Source organism: Thamnophis sirtalis, unplaced genomic scaffold (assembly GCF_051295495.1).
Source record: "Thamnophis sirtalis isolate CommonGarterSnake01/CBP01778 unplaced genomic scaffold, rThaSir2_p1.2 scaffold_5, whole genome shotgun sequence".
NCBI lineage: Eukaryota > Metazoa > Chordata > Lepidosauria > Squamata > Natricidae > Thamnophis > Thamnophis sirtalis.
The window spans coordinates 24,240,049-24,264,327 of record NW_028261385.1 but is presented as its reverse complement, the minus strand read 5'-3'; the positions used below and the strand labels follow the sequence as shown (position 1 = coordinate 24,264,327).

Here is a 24,279-nt window from a genome sequence, read left to right as displayed (position 1 = left end):
AGCAATCACTAAGAGGGTCTATGGGTGGGGAACAAGTAGCAATGTCATGTAAAAACAGGGCAGGGCTCTGAGATCTCAACTGCAGTAATCATGTTGACTTGCAGATGTCTATGGTGGTCAGTGCACTGCAACATCAAAATGCAAACTTTACATGTTTGCATCCAACACTGTAACACAAGGGTGTCAAACTTGATTTCATTGGGGGCCCAATCAAGGTTGTGTTTGACCTTGGGGGGCTGGGGGCATGCCAGTTCGACGTCACTCATCGAGGTTCTGTCTTTGGCTGTGATTGCCTGCCTGGGCTCTGTTTTCGGCCATGAAGGCCTCCTGCAGCCCTCTGCCAGTGAAAACGAAGTTCGGGGAGGCCACACATGCAGCCTTCCCAAGGTCTGTTTTCGCTGGCAGAGGGCTGCAGGAGGCTGTTGTGGCTGAAAGCAGAGCCCAGGTGGGGCCATGCACAGCCTTCTCAAGCTTCATTTTCTCTGGCAAAGGGTTGTAGGAGGCCATCGTGTCCTAAAATGGAGCCTAGAGGGGTCGCAGGCAGCCCCCAACCTCCATTTTCACAGGCAAAAACACCACAGACTGGTCCTTCTCTTGCTTCCAGGGCAGGCCCATAGGCCAGATCTAAGTACCTTGTGGGTTGGATCTGGGCCGTAGGCCTTGAGTTTGACATCCCTGCTGTAACACCAGTGTCAGAGAGCAGTTTTCTGCTATGCCATTATGATGCACATTTCACCATTTTTGCATCTTTGTACTTAAAAAAGCACATCTGTGTGTATCACTGATATTGGGCAATGTATTCACTCCTTAAAAGGTTCTAAATACTGTAAATTAATTTTGGAGAGAGTAAAAGTCGAACACCACATTAAGTGTTCTTGCAAAAAAGAAATCTAAATATATGATCTTGTTCTTGAGTTATTACAATGCACGCTTAAAAGGAAAAAAGTGTCTTACACAACGTCTGAAAATACCAGCCTAATATAAAAAGTTTCTGTGAAGTCAATAAAAATTCAAACAAGAGGAAAGTATTTTGACCATTCATCCCTTTTCAGGAAAAGCAAAATATAAAGTTAGAATATTTTCTAACTTTATACTTTGCTTTTCCTGAAAAGGGATGAATGAAAAAGAAATAGTTATGCTTTTGTTGTTTGTTTACTTATTTTTGTATATGTGGCACTAAATAGTAAAGCTTGCTCTAGTGGTTAAGGCATCAGGCCAGAAAGCTGGAAGTCATGACTTCAAATCCTGTCTTAGCAATGAAAACCAGGGGCGTGACTTATGGCTAGTCACCCTCTCCCAGCTTAACCCACCTCACAGGGCTGTTGTTGTGGGGAAAACAAGAGGAAAAGGAAGGTGTGTTGGATATGTTCACCACCTTGAGCTATTTCTAAAAATAATAATGGCATGATACATATATAATATATAACATAACATAATAACATAACATCAAACTGGATCGTGTCAATGTAACGTGATGTATCGTGGCATTTTTTGCCTTTGCGGAGCCAGGGTGGGTGTGACTTGCATGTGACACATCCAGCCCGCCAGTTTGATACCCCTTTTTCCAGTGTTGGAGCATTCACAACTTCTGGAGGCAAGTTGCTCCACTGATTAATTGTTCTAACTGTCAGGAAAATTCTCCTCAGTTCTAAGTTGCTTCTCTTCTTGATTAGTTTCCACCCATTGCTTCTTGTTCTACTCTCAGGTGCCTTGGAGAATAGCTTGATTCCCTCTTCTTTGTGGCAACCCCTGAGATATTGGAACACTGCTATCATGTCTCCCCTAGTCCTTCTTTCTATTAAACTAGACATACCCAGTTCCTGCAACCGTTCTTCATATGTTTTAGTCTCCAGTCCCCCAATCATCTTTGTTGCTCTTTTCTGCACTCTTTCTAGAGTCTTCACATCTTTTTTTACATTGTGGTGACTAAAGCTGAATGAAGTATTCCAAGTGTGGCCTTACCAAAGCATTATAAAGTGGTATTAACATCCCTGACATAACATAATGCTGACTGACAATGCTCCCCTTTGAAATGTGCCAGATTTTTCTTATTATATCTTTTAGGCCCCAGTTGAATTCCTTTTTCTCCACTAAGACCTTTCTTGTACTTCAGTGTTTGTCCTGTATGACTTCTCGATTGCTTTCATATAATGTTTTCATTGTATCATTGATATTTTGTAAGCTATTTGGCATGCTTCTACCTAGAAACAATTGACAAACACATGACTGCACAATTTCACTCCCACTAATATACAAGAGCAATCAGAGGAGTTACAAAACATGGATGATTAAACCAAGATAGCAATAAATAAATAATTTCCCGAAGCTGAAAATGTTATTAAAACCAATCCATTTCAATAAAAATTAATAAAGCAATGTTTATTTTATGGCATTCAATTTAACTAAAACAGATAATTTGCTAACCGCTTTAAATAAATGTCAAATTTAATTTGTTCAAATCATCAGAGAGAAAAATAGGGATTGTTTCTTCTTATGTCTGTTCATAGATGGAAGCCTCTGTTTTTTCCCTTGATGCATCTTGCCAATCTGTTCCAAAATGGTTTGGCAATCCTGAAACAGATTTCAGGATACAAAAGGGGAAAAAAGGCAGCTCGTTATTCCCCCAGTGTGTGTGTTTATCTCCTCACAAAACAATGTACACAGCTCTAAGTAATGAAAGGAAGCACTCCTATGAATTAGCTGGCAAGCTAAAATTGATGGGTACAATAGTGTGCAACTTTTTTAAAATGGTGCAACAGATGTTTTCCTGGCCAGTTTTCATACACATTTACTGAAGTTAATCTTCTCACGGTTATTTGTTTATTTATTATTTATTTATTTAACTGATTCATTGGCTGCCCATCTCACTGTTACAGTCAGTTATTACAGGTAATCCTCAATTTACGACCACAATTGAGCCCAAAATTTATGTTGCTAACTGAAACATTTGTTAAGTGAGTTTTGTCCCATGTTTTCTTGTCACATTCGTTAAATGAATCATTCCAGTTGTTAAATTAGCAACATGGTTGTTAAGTGAATCTGATTTCTCCATTGACTTTGCTTGTCAGGTCGCAGAAGGTGATCACATGACCCTGAGACACTGCAACTGTCATAAATGTGAATCAGTAGCCAAGCATCCAAACATAAATCATGTGACCGCAGGGAGGCTGCAACAGTCGTATCTGTGAAAAACGGTTATGTCACTTTTTTCAGTGCTGTTGTAACATCGAATGAGTGCTAAAGGAAATGTTGCAAGTCGAGAACTACCTGGGCTTTAAGAAATGCTAGAATGTCATTTTCTTCACCCAACAACCCCCCCCCCCATCCTTGAATCCACAGCTGGAGAAAAAGATCCAATCATAGGCATCCAGCAGAAATTAGATGTTTGGTAGAACCTGAATGGCATTAAAGTAGTCCTCATTTTGTGACCACAACTGTGGGAGCAACCTGGTCCTTAAAATCAAAGGAAAAGAAGACCGGATTATTTTATAACATGGGAACTATTCTACAAATGGTAAAATATTGAGGTTAGATGAGTGGATTAATGTGAAATGTGGATTACATCAGCAGTGGGTTTCATATTTTGTTACCACCAGTTTGTCCCCCCGCCACGCACTCACTTTACACATGCCTGCTCACTTGCGTATGTACCTGGCCTCAAAAATGAGCCTAAATAGGATGGCATAGAGCCAGGACGGGTGGGGGCCCCCGGGCGGGGCCACCCGTGATTTCATCTACTGGTTCGCGTGAACCAGTCCGAACAGGCTGAATATCACCTCTGAATTACATGAGAAAGAAAAACCGATGAGTAAATATTCTGATGGTTATATAATCGACACTATAATGGAAGATAGTATACGTTGTAATAATGATTGATATTATCGCATATTTGTGTGTGTGTTTGTGTGTGTATATGTGTGTGTGTGTGTAAGTTACACAAAAATGGTTTTCTGCCTGGAGGGCTCCTAGGGTGGAGCTGAAAGGCAAAAGGAAAGCATATGCTCCCTCCCATATTTGGCTATCTATCTATCTATCTATCTATCTATCTATCTATCTATCTATCTATCTATCTATCTATCTATCTATCTATCTATCCATCCATCCATCCATCCATCCATACACACACATATATACATACATACATACATACATACATATACACACACACACATGAATATATGAATATATACATACATACATGCATACATACATACATGCATACATACATACATGCATACATACATACATACATACATACATACATACATACATGAATCAGGGGTGGGTTTCTGCCGCTTCTAACCTCTTCAGGAGAAGAGGTTCCACAAATCTACCGAACCGGTTAGAAGAGGTTCCTCACAGAGCACCTGCCCCGTCACCCTTCCTTGCTTTCCCCACCCGTTCCGTCATCACTCGTAGGCAGTAGCATGTACGATGCGCCAGCCTCCTAGGACCTCCCTGAACTTGCCTAGGAGGCGTGGCCACCAGCAAAACATGGGGGCGTTCCAGGGTGTTCCCCCCCTGGTTCCCCACCTCCCTTTCCAGCGAAGTTTTCCAAGGTGTGGTTTCAAAAGCAGCCTCCCATCCCTTGTGCCCGGCTCCCGTTGAGCTCCGGGAAGGAGATGAGCGTTTGGGGAGTGAGGAGGAGGAGGAGGCATGAGCACAGGCCCATGCCAGCTGGGCAACCAGCGCTAAGAAAGCGCTTCACAGCTTTTGAAGGGAGAAGGGGCGAAGGAAAGGGAGAATGCAGAGTTACCTTTCCGGATACTCCGAAGTGGATTGTAGATTGTAGATTGTAGATTTATTTATTTATAGGCCGCCCTTTTCCCTGAGGGGACTCAGGGCGGCTTACAATCAAAAAAAAGGAAGGGGAGTGTAGGACAATACCAAAAAGAAATGTGCACAAAGTAAATTAGACAATAAAACTCAAGTGGCGGGAAACAAGCACTGTGGACGAAGTCTAAAGCTTTCAGCGACTCCAGACAGGTGAGGCGGGGAGCGGAGAACCAGGCCGTTTCCTTTGCTCCCTTGCAAGGGAATAGTAGGCATTGTTTTTGCATTCCTGCCTCCGCTGGACTTCACGCTCTTCTCCGCGTGCTCCTCGTAACTGTAATAGACGACCAGAAGTGGCGGGGGCTGTCGGGCTGGAAGCCCAGGTCCCATTAGCCACTTCTGGACATCTAATGCAGTCGTGACGAGTGTGCAGAGAAGAGCACGAAGTCCAGTGGAGGCAGGAAGGTTCAAAAGGTTCAACACTTCAATGCCAGAGTTTCTGAGCCAACATTTTGGTTGCTAAGCAAGAGCATTGTTAAGTGAGTTTCACCACATTTGCAAGTTGGCCCCACCCACCCAGACACATGACTGCCAAGCCACTCCCACCCGGTCACATGACCACCAAGCCCCCACAAAACCCACCATTGATATGAATGATTATAATGACTATGATGATGTTTGTATGTTAACACTCTGAATACCTAGAGAACACACTGTTCAATATAGAAATGGAATGTGTGATATAGGACAATAAAACCCCTTGATCCCTAAGTGATGTGATCACATATTTGCAACTATGCTTATGATTTTATTTTTATTTCCCTTCCCTTCCTCCCTCCTCTGCTCTTTCAATTCCTCAGCCCTGCACTAATTATTATGAAGAGAATTAATATTTGCATTCATTGCAGAGGAAGTGATTACAAGAGACTAATTGGAAATACACTGCATTCATTTTATGTGCATTCTGTATTGTGTGTCTACTGACTCTCTTGTAATCACTTCTTCTCTACTCACTCCCCTCTGTGAGGAGGGGGAGAAAGAAAAAAATGGGTCAGGAATAGGACAATGTGTACTAACCGACTGTAATGGTAAACATATCCTTGAGAGACATTGTAAAGGTCATAAATGTGCACCTTAGTCACAAAGTTGGTTTTTAAAAACAACATTGCTATATGATGCAGTTGATAAACAAGGTCTATATGTTCTACGTAGGAATTATTGAGTCTGTCATCTGTACCTCTATAACTGTCTGGTTTGGCTCTGCAACCAAACAAGACAGACACAGACTTCAATGGATAATTAGAACCGCAGAAAAAACAATAGTGACCAACCTGCCTTCCATTGAGGACTTGTATACTGCATGAGTAAAAAAGAGAGCTGTGAAAATATCTACAGACCCCTCATTTCTGGACATAAATTGTTTCAATTCCTACCCTCAAAACGATGCTATAGGGCAGTGTTTCTCAACCTTGGCAACTTGAAGATGTCCGGACTTCAACTCCCAGAATTCCCCAGCCAGCATTTGCTGGCTGGGGAATTCTGGGAGTTGAAGTCCGGACATTTTCAAGTTGCCAAGGTTGAGAAACACTGCTATAGGGCACTGCACACTAGAACAAACAAGGACAGTTTTCCCCCAAATGCCATCACTCTGCTAAACAACTAATTCCCACAACACTGTCAGTAATTTACTAAGACTGTATTACTAATATTCTTCTCATCCTTCCTAGTACCTATCTCTTCCCACTTATGTCTATAACCATATTGCTTGTATCGTTACAATTTATATTGTTTATTTGTTACCTAGTGTGATTTTATTGCTTATTAGTAACCTATGACTAACACTAAGTGTTGATTCTTGATGAATGTATTCTATTTTATTTTTCTTTATGTACACTGAGAGCATATGCATCAAAGACAAATTCCTTGTGTCCAAACACACTTTACCAATAAAGATTTCTATTCTATTCTATTCTATTCTATTCTGACTTTACTTTTATAATAAATTTACCTGTATTCAGGTCATGTTGCACAAATGACATTAGTTTTGTAATTTGCAACATTGTCATCATTTTCATCATTTGAATGATCATCTAATGTTGTGCATGACAACATTCAATCCCTGTTCCATGAGCCCAACTTATTATGATTTAATAAGGTTCCATAAACTTATATCAATAGCTACATCCTTCATTGAATTGGTATAGAAGATATTTAATGTTAAATAGACTTACCTCTTTGTAGACTATTATGGAATGAATTAAAAATCGTATGGAAAAGAATATGATATGAACTATGAAAAACTATTTTTTGAACAGCATGATAATTTATTTCATCAATTGCTATTTAAGCTCTTCTACAATAATTTTCTTTTAAGACATAATATTCGGAAGATCCAAACAAGAACAAATACAATTTGTAACAGAATTTAAAATACAGCCTAATTGGTAAAATAATACATTTTTAATTAAGCAGAGAAAGACCACTGGGCTTACTTGAAGGGTCCTTCTCTGTGCACTGCGGGAGAGTCCAAGCAATGGGTAATTGGTAAAATAATACATTTTTAATTAAGCAGAGAAATAATAGAGCAAAGCATAGGGTAGTAAAAGTTCATTAGTCTGGTGCCATGATGGTGAATCTATGACATGTGTGCTACAGGTGACATGCAGACCCCTCTCTGTGGGACAGCCCAGCTCCACCGTGCATGGCCAGCTGTCTTTGGGTCTCTGCTGCGCATGTGCAGGGGGCATGGCATAGGCAGGGGATGTATGTGCATGTGTGGGGGAGGGGCACATGTGTGTGGGGCACTCGCATTTCATTTTGGGTGTTTGTGTGTGTGCACCCCCCCCCCACTCCATTTTGGGCCTGGAAGGCTTGCCTGCACCAACCTGGAAGTCAAAACGGGGCGCGGGGGCTTCACACAAGGGCCCCCGTGCCCTCTTTTGGGCCTCGAAAGCCTCCTGCACCAACCTGGAAGCCAAAAATGGGGTGCACGTGTGGAGGTCCAGGGGGGTACGTGCATGTGCAGGGGGTGCATGTGTGTGCTTTGGGTATTCAGCACCAAAAAGGTTATCTATCACTGGCCTAGTGGATGGCAAAAGAAAACCTCTTGTACCTCATAATCAAATAAAAACTGTTAAGTACTGAAGTGGCAAAAAAGAAAAAAAAATATGGGGAGAACACAGGTTGTGGTAAAGGAGATTTTGTCTGTATGTTTGGAAATATCTGTATTAGAGTGAACAAAATAGTGTTAATTCTCTGATAATTCGCTAATTGTTCTGACATGAGGAACAGATACGCCTGGAAAATGGGAACCAGGACATACATTTATTTGCAAAGTCCAAAATAGCTTTTGAAATCTTTTATGGTATCTATTACTGTAGAAGATGACCAGTACAGAATTAGATTTCTATTTTTTTCAACACATTTTGAGCCTTATTTCTCTTCAGCCCTCTTGTATAATTAAAACTGCAAAGATAACTAATTTTACTTGGTCCTTTAATCCCTGCTCGGGTCCAAAGCATGGCCCCAGTTCAAAATTATTTGGAAAGCCTTGTTAAGTTTTAAGTTACAGTTATTTTAAGCATGAACCCTGTACCGCTGCTTCATATCCATGCTTTAAATACTGCGTAATTTACAGACGTTACAAGGAATGCCACTTTCCACACAGCAGGAAAAAAGTCACTGTAACCAACAATAACTACATGATTTGAGAATTGGGATTAATTGGAAAAGGGGCGACTTGGTGCAGATTTAAATAATGTTTCAAAATAGTTTGCCGCACAACCTTTATGGCTTTGCTCTGCTTTGATTTGTTTTAAGCAATTAAAAAAATGTCCTTATAATCACACTCTGAGATAAATGATTATTTTCACACTCTGAAATAAATTAGTCGGCCTAAATATGCCTTATTCAATATGTCACAATGGCCTGGATTCACAAGACACAACAGAATACAAAACCTGGCTCATGATTCATTAAAAAAACATTTTCACAAAACATGCTGAACTACAAATAATCAAATTACATTATAGCTGATTCATAATTTAATAAGAATGAATATTGATATGAACTTAGAACTTAGCTCTCCCTATTCTTAATTTCCAGTCATAAAAACTATACCATGCAGAGTACTCGAGTACATCCTCATTTAAAATTGATGTACAAGTTGTAGTGATATCACACTTTCTGAGGGAGAATGTCTTTTCTTCCTTCCTTGCACCATCCCGCCTGCCAAGTGAAAAATGCAATGTTAGTATCACCTTAGCCTAGCTCGAACCTTGTATGCCAAGGAACTTCCATTGCTAGGATCTGTGTTAGAGGCAAATGCCAACAGAAGTGCATGCAGATTCATCACTTTCCAATGCTGCAAAATTTTAAATATTATGCCTTAATTATACCAAGAAAAGGACTGTGCTTTCTCCTCCAGAACTGTTCTAAAATGCATCCAACAGCTTTTCCTACATCTCCTACAATGCAATGTTTGCCATTTTATTTACCTAAAATGCTCAGTATTGCTAAAAATAGTCTCTATTTGCAAGACACCTGGCACAACGTAATGTGCAATCAATTCAACTGTTCACGCAAAAGAGCATGTCAAATTCTGGAGAACATACAGTAGTTGAAATATGACTCCCCCTCTAGACATGACATCCAGTTAATTAAAATTCTTAACCATTTTTACTCCTTATCAGAGGTAACATTTTGTATTGACTGAAATAAAGAATGGTTTAACGCGGAAGTCTTTATTCATGCACACTGAATGTAAAAGAAACAATATCATGCTGCAGGTGGGAACTCATTATCATAGTGAATACGCTCCAGTGTAAAATACAAATATGCACAACTGTGCATATCACTGAGAGTTACAGTGTTTAATTTTCTATACTCCATCAATTTCTTATTTACTGATTACAGATTTAGGAATTTTCCATTATGAGAACTCTTGCCTATGATAAATTCATAAATACATTCCCTTTATTACTCCTGAAATTCATATCCCATGATTCTGCCAGATTCATTTTTTGTCACATTTTGTCATATTTAGCATTTTTGCACATATGTACCAAGGAAGCAATAAAATCGTATGCTTCCAAGACTACATACAGGATAGTCAAAATCTGCAAAATGGCCAATATGGTATCATCCCTACAAAGTAGACTAGATGAAGAAATCAATGTCAAATAAATCACATCTACTTTTATTTTAGAAGCCATAGTAACAGCTAGTCCGAATGTGCTTTCCCCTCCTTCCCTTTATATTTCTGTGAACTAGGGAGTGGCTTGTTTGTCACATTTTTTCAGATTACTATCTTGGCCTGAGCTTAAGCCCCTCTTATCTAATCATTGCTTTTGCAGTGGTTTTTTTCTCTGTCCTTCAAGACCATTTCCTCTTCCTTCAACAGGTGGCATTGCAAGCAATATCCCACTCCTTTTGGACAATATAATGATAGATCTTACAGATTTTGACACCCCATATGGTGTCAAAGGTCGCTGTTGTACACTTCCATGAATGGATGCCATTTCCCCCAATGGGGTGATCAAAAGAAAATGTCACACTGTCTTCCCCGCTGTTTACTATGCATCTCCAAGTCTCCTTTGGACAATTGTCCAGTTCTCCTCAGCAGATCTGAAGATGCTCAAAAGTTTTCCAGAAGGAAGATAGGATGAGACACTTAGCTGTTCCAGGTTTTGGTATGACATTGTATTGCCTTGTTAGAAATGAGAGGTTAAATGTCAACATTTGCAGAAGACAATTTTGAAAACATTTTTAAGGATAAATCTTGCCTTGAGTTGATCATTCATTTATAATACCCCATAGACAATTCAAACCACTAATAACATTTACTGACTGTTAGGAAAATGCAGAAGAAAACAAGATAATTTAACTGGCATGGAAATAATATTTAACCCACCTCAATTGTTCAGAGGAACAATAATAAAATTATTTGGTCTTAAGAAAACAATCTTTGTTTTTGTTATGCAATAGGATAAACATGCTCCCCATGATGACTATCTGCAAATCTTTGTCACTTCACTTTTTTGTATGTATCTTTATTTTTATTGCACCTGGCTAATAGACCAGAAATTTTAACCATTATAATCAACACAGAAATCACACTGAACAGCTTGTAATTAAACTAAACATAAACGAAGCAGGTTGGCACTGTCAAAAGCAAGAGAGGATTAATATGCTGTTACCAGAGCAACAATTTTCCTTCAAGCTCAGAGTACTTTGATTATGAATGAAAATAATTTTAAGTACCAATGCAAAAAAGAAGGGAGAAAATTTACAAACTCTTACAAAAGGTAAACAGCTTCAAACACCGATTGGAAAAAAAACACCATCTGTACAATGAGAAAGCACTGAGAAGTGGAATTCAACTGGAAAAATAAATGACCTCATATTTTTATGATCTTTGCATCTGTGTGGCATATAAAAAGTGTAATTGAGCTCAATTTCTACTAATTGATGTATATTATATACCACTATATTTGTTATAGTGATTCAAGTACCTGTTAAGAGACCATGAATTCCAGTCCTCTTTGGTATAAAATCAGCTGGGTGGTCTTTAACCTGCCCCCCTTTTAGCTCTAGAAGAAGGCAAGGGCTGACCATTTCTGAAATCTTGCCAAGAAAACTGCAGTCCAGTCATGCACTAGAATTAGACATTGATTTAAAGATAATAGCAATAGCACTTAACTGCTTCACAGTGCTTTACAGCCCACTCTAAACACTTTACAGAGTCAACATATCGTCCGCAACAATCCGAGTCCTCAGTTTACTGACCTGGGAAGGATGGGAGGCTGAATCAACCTTGAGCCTGTGGGACTCAAACTGTCGAATTGCTTGCAGTCAGCAGTGAGCAGAAGTAGGCTGCAATACTGCATCCTAACAGTAAAATTTTATTTTTCATTTCATTATCAAATGATTGATCTCACATACAGATAGTCCACGATTTACGACTCCAATTGAGCCCAAAATTTCTGTTGCTAAGCAAGACATTTGTTAAGTGAGTTTTGCCCCATTTTACGATCTTTCTTGCCAGTTAAGTGAATCAGTGCAGTTGTTAAGTTAGTAACATGCAACTGTCATAAACATGAATCAGTTGCCAAGTGTCTGAATGTGACCATGGCTGCAACAGTCATGAGAAAAAATGGTTATAAGTCACTTTTTTCAGTACCATTGTAACCATGGTCACTAAAGAAATTATTGTAAGTTGAGGACTATCTGTATTGCGGAAAAAAGAAATTGTATCCAACAATGTTCTGAGAAAGGAATTAAAAATGTGGAGTCCTTGGTACTCTCTGGGCTTAGTGGTTTTCTTGCAGATATTTCATTACTAACGAGGCTATCTATTAGAATAACAAATCTGTCTCCAATCTGTTCTTTTTTCATGACAGCAAATGCATCAAAATAGTCACGTTGTTAATAATTTTTTCCTCCACTCAAGCAGAAAATTACTACCTATATTAACTTTCTTGGTCTTTATATCTTTCAGTAACACCTTGAAACATTTCAATATTTAAGACAATGCAGGAGAAAGCAGCTCTCTGAAATGAATACTGGATTCCTTTAAACTGTGGGTGTTAAATGAATACTGTGACACTAAGCTTGTTAAATGTGCAAATTATTAACAGTGCATAGGAAGTAGGTGATGTAAATATACACCATAATGTATTTATCCATTTTCAAAGTATCAGTACTTTGTCTTTAAATCTAAAGGTTTTGCTGTACTGATCGTCCTTCCTCCATCCTTCATCTTCTGAAATTCATTTAGTCTGCAAGAAGAAAACCAATCTCAGAGAGCACCGATGACCCCTCATTTTAACCTTGAGATACAAATAGTCTCCTCTATAAGAGTCTTCTAAAATTAATCTACTCATTATAGTAATATATTGATCAGTATTCAGCTGGGGGGATAATATGTGTATAATATGTTGGGGCTTTTTTAATGTTCTGATTGTTTTGTGGTTTGTGTTTTTATTTTCTTTTATGTCCTTGGATTTTTTTTTATTTAGTTTTGTATTTTGTATTTTAACTTTGTTCTGAATAAAATTAAAAAAATAATAATCTACAGCTCTTTATCACTGACCTCAAATCTTCATGTTTGCTGACTACTTGATAAGTATTGTTTGGGTTGGAGACAAGGTGAAATCATTTTCCATATTAGGGATCATGGGTTGTTTCTTCAGCCATCCCGACTGTGTTTTCTCTCACAAAAAGCAGTTTTAAAAGAACACATGTGTAAAACATTTTCTGCCAGGGACATGTTTTGGCAGTGTTTCATGTAAACAGGCCAAAATGTCCTCTCTTTAGCTGGAGGATCTCTCTAATAGCCAGGCAACTGCCAGCATTCATTACTCCCAAATTTCCTCCCTGTCCTAATTATAAGCTAACTTCTCAAACTATAAGCAAATTGTTCCTAAATGCATAAGCATTGAAAATGCAACACTAATCCCAAAGTTGCTTGGTTCTTTCATAAATCACATTTGCTTCAATATGATTTATAAGCCTTACACTGATAATCATTGCTTGCTTGCAAAATAATTTGGAAAACAACATTTCCTCTACTGAATTCCTATGAAGAAATTTTTCATTTTACGTAAGTAAAAATAACATCTCAACAGGAGTAGATTGTGGGTTCCAAATAATCTATCTTTTGAACAGTTGAGGTTGCATTTTTATTCCCACCAATTAATGTTGCTGAGATTCCTTCTGTATTATACAAAAGCATTTATTTTTGTATCCTCAATCTAGTATGTAGGACTACATCTCCCACAAGTTCTACCCAGCATTGTTCTCTCCTAGTTTTTAGGACTCTTTCATGAATAATGGTTCTGTTGATTTTCTTGCTTCAGAAAATAAATGACTAGTATCCATTCAAAACATGAGAATCCAAACACGTCCTGAATTCAAGGCCTTAAAGAATCATGTTCTGTCTCCAGCTTGCTTTGACCAAAGATGAGAATTGCTTGAGATTTGTGAGATAAGATCAGCAAATAATTGCAGACGATATGACCTCTTATATAAGTTTCTGCTTTTCTCATGCTTGTTTGCTCCTTTAAGTAAGAAATGACTAGTTGCTGATTGCTATAGAACAGCCTACTGCCCTTCAACTCTACTAAGATTGTAATTCTTAGCCAGATATACTGCATTCTTGACATATTGGAGAATTTCAGGTTAGGAAAAGCATGTACAAACCTTCTTTATTGTCTTAATAATGTCTTTGCTGAGCTTATTTCCATCTTAACAGGACACAATTCTGTTCCCCTTTCCTCTTCTGCTCTCCCATAACACAGAAGGCTTTAAAAGGCTATCAGTAATCATCGCAAAAATAAGTCTGTTAATGCTGTCTAATTAGAATGGCTATATGCCACACAAGCATGATTCTGCTATTCCATTCTGACTTCTTATTGTAAAAAGTACCAATTGATTAAGTGAACATAGGTGCACTCCTAACAACTGGGCTTCTGGACATTCAGTGGTACTTCTCCCTACAAGCACAGGTTGTAGTATCAATTTAGCCTCCATATTCACCAATATCCCTTTTGCCATGAGTCAGTCTCTCTCCCTCTCTCTCTCTCCCTCCCTCCCTCCCTCCATCTCCCTCTCTCTTTTCAGTTTAATTGCATTTAGTTCTTGACCCATATCTAGTTTGACAATACATCTGGCACTTTTAAAGTCTGAATCTCACTTGTGTGCTGGAAACAGATTCAACCTGATGTTATCAGCAAATTAATCATATATTATTTATCAACATTCTGCCCGGCATGTATGAAACCAAAGTAGGTTTGCTATCATAAAGAAGAGCTATTACATTAAGAATTCACCATGGAATTCATCCTCCTCCTGGCCAGAATGAGAAACAAAATCCATTGATGGAGGAACAGTCCTGCAAAATAATATATGATTCATGAATGCAATTTTCTTCCTCATCTAATTCTGCTTAATACAGAGTCAGATTTCCCAATCTAAAAAAGCCCAATATGTTAAGTTATGGAATATTTTTAGTTCCAGTTGTTAGCTTGCCATAGTTTGTCATGCCAAGTACACCATTTGGCTTAACTCAGAAATCCAGTTATTTAAAATGAAACCTCCTGTAATGTAATTTTTTTCCAAATAGTACTTAGCAATAGGACTTATATACCATCTCTTATGTTTTACAGCACTCTCTATAATCAGTTTACAGAGTCAGAAATCTGAGTCTTCATTTCACCAACCTCGGAAGGATGGAAGGCTGAGTCAACTTTGAGATGGTCAGGGTTGAATTCCAGGCTGTGGGCAGAGTTAGCCGGCAATACTGCATTCTAACCACTGCACCACCAGGACTCATATGCACTTTTGGCAATGGCCGCCTTAAACTGGTCCACTTTGTTTGCACTGAATGACCAGGCACATAATCTCCAGTCAATGTGGATTATTTTTATGGTTGATATTAATTAACATGGCGAAGAGCCATGTTATTGCTATGGATATTTATTGGTTCAAAGTGACCAATTCCTCTAGCAAGACTCTAATGATTGAAAACGTCTTACATTCAACATCTGGTATTGTACAATAAATAAATATATAAAATATACAGGATTACATTATAAAGACCTACAGACTTGGCTCCACTACTATGCTAAAGACTAGATTACATATCAAGGTAAATTTGTCATCTAGACTGCAGTTAAGGAACTAATATACCATTGAGGTAATTGACATTTACCAAAACAATTTCCAGCAGCTATAATTAGAAATGTTAATTACGTTTCCAGTCAGACATTTTAATTTTAAAAAAACCAAAACTAAATATAAGTTAAAGGCCTCATGGATAGAAACTTTATTTAATGCATATCATCTGAATAGGTAACAGGGAGAAAAGAGAAGTAGACTGTGACATTAGGTCTTTCAAAGCTATTTATCTGATCAAAAATGAGCATTGTGAGCAGACACTGCTCAAAGTAATCTTAAAGGGAGTGATCAAGAAAAATGTCATCATGCTCTCTATTTCCATAGCAACCTCACATATATTGTCTCAGTTCTTGGCTACACTTAAGAAAACTCTTTTGTCATCTTAAAAGGCCCTAAGAGATGTAGACTATCCATCATTTTACAAATACCTGTTATTCAACTTCCTTGTCTTGTCCTACCTACATATCTCCTAGCAAAGTTATGTGTACTCTTTCCTTCCTTCTTTCCTCCTCTCCCCCTCTCTTCAAATATAGTCAATTCAAATGTTGAAAAGAGCAACAAAATGCTCAATCTAAAGGCAGAGAAGAATTTGTCTTGTTGCAATAACTCTAACTTTAGTCAAAGTTACAAAAATATGCATTCAAATATGAGATCACTATTTAGAGTTAATAAAGAGTTAGCATTTATATGGAATTTTTGACATGTATATATTCCAGCTGGGTAAAGTATTGATTCTGCCCTGTGATTCATAAAAAGTGAAAACTACAGAACATGTTCTTCTTCATTGCTTCTTTTATAGAGACATATGAACCAGATCAATACTACTTCTGATTAGAAGATATCCTAGTAATCCAGATGCTGCTCATACGTGAAGTACCCCTTGTTACAGTGCCTGTTGCTACGGTCTGTGGAGTAACACCGAAGATCTGAATACCTTTGTGCCAATATACTGCAATACATACTTTGCTCCTTGTGAAAGAGAATTATTTCATTTTTTTGTGCCATAATTCAGGTTAACTAAATAGACTTAGGTGTCATTGTCAAGCACCACTCTTGTTGTCTTCTCAAACTGCCAACATAACTGTTTTAAAATATGCCTGACCATTAATGGTGATGTGCAGAGGTGGGCTGATGCCAGTTCAGACTGGTTCAGGTGAACCGGTAGTTCCGACCAGTGGTTGGCCCCGCCCCCGCCCTGGCGCTATCCCGTCCTATATAATCGTGTTTTTGATGCTGCGCACATCCTCTCACATTTTTGCTTCTGAGCGAATCGGTTGTTACATTATGTAACACCCACCTCTGTCACAGTAGATAACACTACAAAATACCGATTAAATGTAAATTGCCTTCATTTGTCCCTTCAGCAATTAACATTAAACAGATATACTGCACTGGAGTGTGGGAGCGTCATAAAGGCAGTGATAAATTAGCCATCATTATTGAAAGCAAATCACAATCCATACTGAGATAATTTCATTTTTATCTTTTAAAATGCAGGCTTTGTATTTAAAACAGTTGTTAAAAGTTAATAGTTGATTTTGACTTTGGGGTTTGAGGATTGATGTGATTGAAGAAATATTGTGGATGTTAGCTATATGATTATGGTGTATTTATAGGTTTTTATATGTTAAAGCAGTGTTTTTCAACCTTTTTTGTGCAAAGGCACACTTTTTTCATGAAAAAAATCACAAGGCACACCACCATTAGAAAATGTTAAAAAAAATTAACTCTGTGCCTATATTGACTATATATAAAGTGTTTTTCCCACGGCACACCTTACACTATGTCACGGCACACTAGTGTGCCACGGCACAGTGGTTGAAAAACACTGTGTTAAAGAAACTAAGAATATAGTTAAAGTAAGAACCAACATTTGAATATTGGTTAATATTTTAAAAATGTTTAGATATTGATATTATTTAAATTTAGAGAGAATATATATTTTTTATAACTGTTTCTGTATTGAAAAAGTCAGAGGTCCCTTTTTGTATAATTTGTTTTATGTATTGTTTTTGTTACTTTTTAAATTTTCCATTTTATCTCCTCCCCTTTTTTCCATTACATTACATTAGTTTATGTTTTATTGCTTTTATGAAAGTTAATAGTTGAATTGCTTTAAAGGAGAAAAACAACAACAAACTACTTCAGCGACCAAAACACATTTCAGCACCCAAGGCCCTTCACAATGGTTTGTTTGTTTCAGACACAGTGAATAATTTTAGCCACAGCATTACACAATGTTTGCATTCCTTCACCAAGTTACAAAAGTTTAAAACACAGTGGGGGCAAAGAGAATATAGAACTCACCTATCATTTGCTACTTTTACCCTCATCAAAAATCAGTTAATATTTCATTGTATATGTGTTACCAGATCTTTTTTCTTCTGGGTTTCAGAAAAGAAAATAATACAATACAATGCAGTAGGAAGGTACCTTGGAGGTCTTCTAGTCTAACCCCCTGCCTAGGCAGGAATCCCTATACCATTTCAGACAAATGGCTGTCCAATTTCTTCTTAAAGACTTCCAGTGTTGGGGCATTCACAACTTCTGGAGGCAAGCTGTTCCACTGATTAATTGTTCCAACTGTCAGGAAATTTCTCCTCAATTCTAAGTTACTTCTCTCCTTGATTAGTTTCCACTCATTGCTTCTTGTTCTGCCCTCAGGTGCTTTGGAGAATAGTTTGACTCCCTTTTCTTTGAAATATAAAATGTTCATCTTATATTGCCTAAGGCAAGAGGCATCCTTGCTAAAGATTGTGACCATGAACATCCAATACAGGTAGTCCTCTACTTAAGACCACAATTGAGTCCAGAATTCATGTTGCTAAGTGAGAAATTGGTTCCACTTTACAACTTTTCTGGTCACATTTCTTAAGTGAATAACTGCAGTTATTCAATTAGTAACATGGTTGCTAAGTGAATCTGGCTTCCCTATTGACTTTGCTTGTCAGAAGGTCACAAAAGGTGATCACATGACCCCGGGATACTGCAACCGTCATAAATATGAATTAGTTTTCAAGTATCTTGATGTAACCAATCGTGACCATGGAGATATTGTAATGGTCGTAAGTGTGCACAAACTTGTGGCCTGCCGGTCGGATGCATCACGCACTGGCCAGGCCCATGCCTGGTTTAGTGAAGGGGAAAAAAGCAGGGGTGGGTTCCGGCAGTCACTACTGCTAGTTTGCTCGTGGCCGCACTGCGCATGCATGTACAGTACAATAAAAATTGTTCTGTGCATGCACAGAAGCAAAACACAAGATGGTGGTGGTGGCAGGCCTGGGTCGCTGCCTGTTCCAGCGACCCAGGCCACCAAACCACTACCGGTTCGGCTGAACATGTCTGAACCAGTAGGAACCCACCACTGGAAAAAAGTCCCAATAGGTCACGTCACGACGCTGTGATGACGCGAGTTTGACCCCCCTGAACTAGTCCAATCTCCAAATCAGTCCTGGATCAACTAAAGTATCTGTGACAGATGAACATCCAGCTCTGTCTAAAGACCTCTAAAGTAAATGAAAAGTCATTATTGGTTGACACTCAGTCAAGAAGTTCCTCCTCCTGATGTCTAGCTTGAAGTCCATTACTTGTAGCAATAGCAATATCAATAGCAATAGCAGTAGACTTATATACCGCTTCATAGGGCTTTCAGCCCTCTCTAAGCGGTTTACAGAGAGTCAGCATATTGCCCCCAACAATCTGGGTCCTCATTTTACCCACCTCGGAAGGATGGAAGGCTGAGTCAACCCTGAGCCGGTGAGATTTGAACCGCTGAACTGCTGATCTAGCAGTAGCCTGCAGTGCTGCATTTAACCACTGCGCCACCTTGGCTTGTAATTAAATTTAACCAACAACATGCTGCCCTTTGGGATAATAAATAAGATATTTCTTTCTGAGTTACAATGAGGATAGAATATATATATGTGTGTGTGTGTGTGTGTGTGTGTGTGTGTGTGTGTGTGTGTATGTATGTATGTATGTATGTATGTATTTGTATATATTGTTTGAGGAGATCACCTTACAGTGCAAAACAAGATGAAGGGCATACAGTTTAGAGCAGGGGTGTCAAACTGGAAGCCCATAGGCCGGATGCATCATGCACACGCCACACCCACTCCAGCTCCGTGAATGGGAAAAACTTCATGAAACGTCATGTGACAGCAACGTGACACAGCAAGTTTGACACCCGTGGTTTAGAGACTTTAATACATCAACTACTTGTTGTGATAGCATTGGTTTTGGCACAAGGAATCATGTAAACTTTAATTCTCCCAAGTGGTTAAGAGCACAGAAGGAATTTTGACAAACCAAAGAACAATATTTCCCAAACTCTCTGTAGTCCATCTTATAATAGCTACATTTCTATCCGATGCTTTTGAGGAAAGTAAAGTAGATGAAAAGGCGAGATTTTTGACCAGATATTGGCCATGTGACAATCAACTCAACCCTCCAAAAATGAATAAAAGTTACTTTAAAAACTGACTGAAAAACCACAAGATTTACAAACATTGCAGCAAATTAATGTTCCCATGTTATGCTCCAGATTTTAGGCAAGAATTTTGCAATCTTGACAGACTTTGGCTCTCATGGAAGATTACCATACACTCATAATCTGTAGAGATACTTGTTGATCTGAAATTGATCATAAAAACAGCTTTTAATATGTAATCTCAGCCAAATGCCCCAAAGGCATTAGTTCTGCCCCACCCTCTGATCATAAATTTAAAGTAAACATCATTATAATTTTAAGAATTCTTTAATTGCTTGTTTTTTTCCATTATTTTTACCTGACTAATAGGATAGTATTGCATAGTTAATTGGCTTGTTGTTTTGGTCTTCAACTGCAAATTATCTCATAGGATTTTAGCTTTTCAGGCTTCCCAAAATATAAGTTCCAAATGCATGAATGCCTGAAAAGATTGTTAGCCCCTGACCTAAGGGTTCAAGGAATATAGAGACCATGTTTCCCTTCCAATGACATTATAAGAAGTCCAACATTATATTAGATCGAAATCTGATTCAGTTTAGGAATGGTTCCTAATTTCACTATTTCAATCCAAAATTTCAGATTTAGTTAAAAATAGCAAATAAAGACATTGAAATAAGTCTCCCTTGAGTCAAGCTTTACTCATGGTGATTATACAGACCCAAGTTAATTCTTGGAAACAACATGGATGTAGCTACAATTATTTTTTGAGGAATGTTTTTTTAATCTCTCCCTCTAATCTACAATCCTGAGATTTATTCACATTCTCCCAACCAAGACCTGACCTTGCTTATCAAGATTGGCCAAATTTGCTTAGATGCTTCCACTAATTTCAGTCAAAGACATAAAACTGTGTTTTTCAATCTTGGAAATCTTAAAATCTCATGCTGACTGAAGAAGTCCACGCAATTCAAAATTGCCAAGGTTGAGAAACATTGACATAGACCAGGGGTATCAAACTCATGGTGTCATATATCACGATTTTTTTCTCCCTTTGCTAAACTAGGGTGGGCGTAGCCATGCATGATGCATCTGGCCCGTGGGCCCCAAGTTTGGCACCTCTGACATAGAGCAACTGATTAAACATAGTACCCCTTAAGTATGGTCAGAATCATCCAACCATGATTCTACATTGTACACAAGTTTCCAATGGTGGGCTGCTGCTTAATTGCACAGGTTTGGGTGAATCCTTAGCTGTGATTGCTGGCTGCACCCGCTCACATGCTATGCTTTCCATATATAACTAACTTTCTGGCTCGTTTCCCCCTGCCCATGTTGCCCAGCTGAATTCTGCGCCGCCACTGCTGTACTCACCAGAGCTGCCTGAGTTGAATAGCTGCATGTTTGAAGCTCCATTTCAGTACCAAAGGGGCGCATGTGAGCAAAGCAAGAGCACATGCACATGTGCTCTCACAACCAGCTAACCCATTGTGAACATAAGTACAGCCCACCTCTGCAAGTTCCCTTTTAGGGGAAGGGGGAATACTTGAAATCACCATCATTCCACGAGGAACACCAGTAGCAGCATTAAAAACCTGGATAATGCTCTGTACTATGGATGGCAAAGTACTGAGCTCCTAAGCTGTGTGACATTGCAAACAGCAGTTGTGCTGATCATAGCATAACACTGAGAGATTACATCTGCAAATAATGGTTCCACATCTTTGCAGAACCTAGTAGCAATAGCTTAAATGTGACTCAGCTGCCTTTTAACTTTATCATCCTGGCCACTTTCATTCAATATCAGGAAAGACATAGAAGAATTTCTTCTTACTAGCAAGAATTCATTTTTAACAATCTGAAGATTTTTAACATATGATGCTAGAGAAAAAGGCAACAGCACATTTATTTTGGGGTAAAATAGAACTAACTAAGCTCTACAAAAATCTGTAACACTCTTGAGAATTGTAGATTACAGTGGCTGCCTGGAGATTAAGGGACTTGTTTGTCAAATCAGAATTTGACATTTTGAGGCATTTTCTGCATTTTTGGCAGCCTATAGTAATTTAGGATACTGAATGTGGTAAATGTAATAAAAGAAATTGTTACAAAGCAAAGCTATCAAACTCATACAATTGTACAGGATGCATTGTTTCATATATTTTTTGCAAATTTACTATATTTAAGAGTGAGGCTATAGTTTAGTTAGTAGCAGCTCTGAAGTTTGAATTCTTTATATGTCCAATTCAAAAAGTTGCCTAGGGGTAAGGGATAAGGACTAATATGATACATTCACATTGGAAACAGCTTTGATTTTAACAACTGGATTTGTTATTTCAAACCAGTAACAAATGTTTATTTTTCTTTCCCACAAATACCAATTTAATCTAAAATCTACTTTGCATCTGACTAATCTCAGAAAGCAATATATCACAGACATATAGACGTACTATAGACATATCTTAAATGTCAGTCACTTTCCCCATGAAATTCCTGGATTTTAGTTATTTTGTCTGAAGGAAAAACTTTGGAAAGCTGAAAGCCTGAACTAAGCTCTAAACTCTTTTCCAAAATTTTAGATTTTAATTTCTTAAGTGTCAAAATACATTAAATCCAGAAGGAGTAAATAGTAACTATAATTATAAAACTTACTAAAGCCATGAGTACCGGTAAGAGTTTCAACTATTGCATCTACTTTCTACAATAATAGATCAGGAAGGATTAAAATAACATATGTTTTAGTCAAGATGTGCAAAGCAGCTTTGTTTTTCTTGATGATGTGGTCTTGAAAAATCCATTCCCTGTCCTAATAATGAATTATTACTATCACAAGGACATCATAGCAGTTTTATAATTGGATCCAACTTTACTCCAAAAAACAAAACAATATGTGTTCAGCTAAGGTTGTTTTTTTTTTAAACTTGCTAATATATTATTCCATGGGCTGTTTCCCAAGCTTATGTTCTCCAGTTTCCTCTACAAAGTGCATTAAGTAATCCACTTTATAGAGGAAATTGGCTGGAGTAATCTGTACAGAGTACAGAAAGCAATTTTAGGATATTATGACTTATTCTATAGAATGGTTTTAATGAATTCTTCAAGTATTCTCATACAAGAAAAAACATTTCATTAAATATACCTAAGATAATACAAATAAACCTTCATTAGGTTTATTTGAGTTTCCACATTGAAATAAAAAAGATGTGTGCTTATTTGCTTTCAAGTCTCAAATGCACGAATCAGTCAGTTGTCACAGAATAATTACAGCAAAAGAGCAGCCAGCAGAAATGTAGAGAATGCACAGACACACACAGACGCACACACAATCCCTTGACAAAAGAAAGTCTCCTACAACAGATGTTACTTTTATAATCTCATAAGGATCTGAATTACTACAGTTATAAGGCCTTACAAAAATAAAAGTGCCTACAGGGGATCTTACTGCAGTCCTGCAGGGGGAAAAATAATAAAACATGGTTGTAAGGGTTCAATTGATCGTTCTTCCTTTCTGGCATAACTGTGCTATTTGCATTTGTACATTAGTTCATAGACCAGTGTTCTTCATCCTTAGCAAATTGTAAGTTGTGTGAACTTCAACTTTCTGAATTCTGAGCGTTGAAGTCCCCCAATGAGCTTGTTCTGCCTTCTAGACTCAATAGATAACCCACTCTGATCTTCCATGATTCAACCAAACTCTTCCTTAAACTTCTAAATCTCAATTTGTTACCCACTAACAATAAAATTTAAGAACAAGCTGCTTCTCACTCTTAACTTGAATTTGACTGAGCCAAGGAACTGATGGGAAACTTTGCTACTGTTAGCACAGTGATTTTCTTTAATGGGCACTGAAACACCAACACATACCCTCCCTCCCCCCAACTTTCTGCAGCTGCAAATGGGGTTAGTCTTTTGTTACAAACAGCGATAGTAGAATTTGATCTATAACAGATTTTGGTCTGATGGTTAAGGTACGAGAATGGAAATCGGGAAACCATGAGCTCTAATCCTGCCTTAGGCATGTTAAGATGACTCTAGATTGGTCACTCTCAGCCCAACTCACTTCAGAGAATAGAATAGAATAGAATAGAACAGAATAGAATAGAATTCTTTATAGGCCAAGTGTATTTGGACACACAAAGAATTTGTCTCTGGTGCATAAGCTCTAAGTGTTGCATTAAAAAAAACAAAGTAGTAATAATCATAATAATAAAGGATAGGTTTAGAACATTGTTGCAAACACTTTGATGATTATTTCCTAAAACTATTTGTACCAAGATAACACACTATTTCACCAAAAATGAATTTTTTATATGTTATAAAATCTAAAACTTTATGCAAGAAGGAGGAGGAGGAGGAAGAAGAACAAATAATCAGGAAATCCAGCTTCCTGCAATAACTCCAGC

At 38.0% G+C, this 24,279-nt stretch overlaps 1 protein-coding gene across 4 annotated transcripts in view; it reads right to left on the bottom strand.

The window, feature by feature from the left end:
- GHR (growth hormone receptor) overlaps nt 1-24,279 on the bottom strand; it is a 149,280-nt gene that overhangs the window by 48,060 nt on the left and 76,941 nt on the right. The window lies entirely within an intron of this gene.